Genomic DNA, 3,332 nt, shown 5'->3' with positions numbered 1-3,332 from the left:
CAGCGACGTCGGCGGTGCCTCTAGGCCGGGCGACGACAGTCATTTTGCAGGATTAGTGTAATAGTTCTTTGTTTTGTTGGTTAGTTACTTAGTAGTGCATACACACTGCCATATTTATTTATATGTGTATATATATGAATAAATAAAAAATCTTTCGACAGTACATGCATGTCCCTTGTTTTTCTTTAGCAAAAAGTCCACAAAAATAAGAATGAATGGTTTGTTCATTTCAATGAAGTCATAACACTAACAGCAAATGGATTATAGATATACATAAAGCAATAACTTGACAATAATAAATTCCATTTTATTTGTATAGCCCATAATCACCATTACAGTCTCAAAGGGCTTAACAGGCCAAATATTTATGACACCCCCCTTTACCCAAGCCCCCACACGGGCAAGAAAACTCCCTTGAAATCTTGAAGAAACGCATATAGCAGGGGATCGCTTCTTCCAGGGATGGTCAGGAGTGCAATGGGTGCCACAAATTGACACACAGGTAAAACATGCACATCAAAATAAAATGGGTATGGGGCTCTGGCCGGTTATCCATGAGGAGAGTCCAGGCATCCAGTCCAGTCACCGCAACACGCTAGAACAGACAGAATAGTGAATTAGAACGGAAAAGTACATAGTGGAAATATCACTTGTGGTTTGTTTATTTCAATGAAGTCATAACACTTGACAGCAAATGGATAATATATTGTATCATTGAAAGCAATAAGTTGACGACAATAACAAATGGCATTATTTTAATATAATAATCACAAGAATAATAATAAATGGTTTGTTTATTTCAATGAAGTCATAACACTGACAGCAAATGGATCACAAAAATATGTAATTGAAAGCAAGTAATACAAGTGTTGGTATGACGGGGATTCGAGCATATACTATATATAGAAATAAATTGGCAGGGTGTGTATGCACTAACCAACAAAACAAAGAACTATATGAACTAACCCTGCAAAACGACAACTATATACAGCAAACAACTATATACACAACAAAAAAACAACTATATACAAAAGAGAACTATGTACAACACCTTCCCTGATTTTGAACTTCGCACGAGTACTGGGCGGGGCTGTCCTTGTTGGCCATGAGCGGGCTGTCCCACCACATGGCAGGCGTGGCCCGCGTCGTTCTCCAGGAGCCATCGGAAGGTCTGGGGTTCCCAGGGTCACCGCCCTTGGAGACGACGCGGGCTCGGGCCTCCTTCTCCACCTCCTCCGGCTTCTTGGCCCTGGCGGTAGCCTGGTGCCCGCATGGCCCCATGGCGGCGGTGAAGGCCACCGCCGCATCGGAGGCCCGCAGGAACAACTGCTGCGACGGCGTAATCCTTATCTTGGCGAAAGACATCTCTATCTAGAATGACAACAAATGACACGACACAGCATTAAAGAGCACTGCATTAAACAAGCAATACAGGTTAATCCCTTAAAGTGACTTATGATATACAGTACCAGTCAAAAGTTTGGCCACACCTTCTCATTCAATGGTTTTTATTTATTTTATTTTTTTTAACATTGCAGATTAATATTGAAATCATCCAAACTAAGAAACACATATGGAATTACGTGGGAAACAAAAAAATGCTCAACAGACCTGTGTATGTTTTATATTTTACATTCTTCAAAGTAGCCACCTTTTGCTTTGATGACAGATTTGCACACTCTGGGAATCCTTTTGATCAGTTTCATGAGCTAGTCACCTGGAATGGTTTTTCAACAGTCTTGAAGGAGTTCCCAAAGGTGCTGAGCACTTGTTGACTGCTTTGCCTTCACTCTGCGGTCCAACTCATCCCAGACCACCTCTTTTTTGGTTTAGGTCGGGTGATTGTGGAGGCCAGGTCATCTGACGCAGCACTCTAGAGGTGTGTTTGGGGTCATTGTCCTGTTGAAAAACAAAGCCTTACGTTTCTTGAGCTTCAATGAAAGCAAAACGGAGGTCCTATTATCAGGACCAGGTTCTACTCATAACACCAATGGTATGGACTTAAGCAGCCTCAACCCATATGTCAAGTCCCTTATAAGAAGTCTGGGTGGAATACTGGTGGATCCTAATCTTACTTTTAACAAACGGGTTGTAAAGCTTCTTTCAGTTAAGAAATATTTCTAAAGTAAAACCTCTTCTGACTGTCACTGACTTTGAAAAAGTAATCCATGCATTTGTAACTCCCAGGCCGGACTACTTTAATTTCCTATGTTGGTCTCAACGAAGCCACCTTCTTTCGTTTACAGTTGGTTCAAAATGCTAAGATCCTGCTACTAACATTTAAATGCTTAACTGGAAAAGCCCCCATGTACCTATCCGACTTACTAATCAAATACACTCATATAAGAAGTCTCAAATCCTCTGACCTTCTCTTACTGGCTGTTCCCAAAACTAAACACAGATGTAGAGGAGATAGGGCATTTGCTGCTGTTGCCCCTAAACTATGGAACAGCTTGTCACTGCATATTAAATTGTCCCCCTCTGTAGCTATTTTTAAATCAAATCTTCAATACAATTTCATTTGTTTAGCCCTTAATCACCATTAGAGTCTCGAAGGGCTTAACAGGCCAAATATTTATGACACCCCCCTTTACCAAAGCCCCCACCAGGGCAAGAAAAAAACTCCCTTGAAATTAGCAAGGAAGAAATCAATAATAATCTTAAAACCCATCTCTACTCTATTGCCTTTAATTCAGTCTAACCTTTCTTTTACCTCATTTTTATCTCATCTTTTAGTCTTTTGATCCTGATTGCATTTATTCATTGCATTGTGGCAACTTCTAGCCTACATTATCATTGTTATTACTGTTATTATTACTGATTTTATTGTTTTATCTTTGGTTTTTACGGACTGGAAAAATTTACTGATTAAATGGGCCATTTGAGTAATTCCGAGGGGCCATGCTAATCTTCTCTATCGTTCCAATTTTAGTATATGTGATACCGAAGTAACACAAATACAACATAATCCTGGGTTAGATATATACGTCCGCTCAGACACCAAAGGCTCTGTGTTGGTGTGGAGCAACAAAAGACACAGACAGACCAACACTGCAGCACCCGGCCGTAGCAGACCCACGCACCGCTCCACTACGTGGTGTGAGGAGAGAGGACATTATGTTGTTGGTTGTTGGTTGTTGAGACTATTCTGGAAAGCCACCGCGCGAGGCACTCTGGGTAGAACATGAGGGGACTCTGGGCTGTGTGATTGGTAGAGGCAGACAAAAGACAACCCTATGTCTGCGTCACGTGACCCCCTCGGCCCCCCTCTGCATTCCTCCCCCCTCCCTCTTGCTGCTATAGACCCAGAAGAGAGCAGTGTTGGTTTAACG

General features: G+C 41.7%; 1 pseudogene; it reads right to left on the bottom strand.

Moving 5' to 3' along the window:
- Nucleotides 1-2,855: 2,855 nt before the first annotated feature.
- LOC115551674 (uncharacterized) lies at nt 2,856-2,955 on the bottom strand (annotated as a pseudogene).
- Nucleotides 2,956-3,332: the final 377 nt, after the last annotated feature.

Source organism: Gadus morhua, chromosome 9 (assembly GCF_902167405.1).
Source record: "Gadus morhua chromosome 9, gadMor3.0, whole genome shotgun sequence".
Classification (NCBI taxonomy): domain Eukaryota; kingdom Metazoa; phylum Chordata; class Actinopteri; order Gadiformes; family Gadidae; genus Gadus; species Gadus morhua.
Note: the sequence above shows the minus strand (reverse complement) of the source record. Positions and strands in the feature narration are given on the sequence as shown.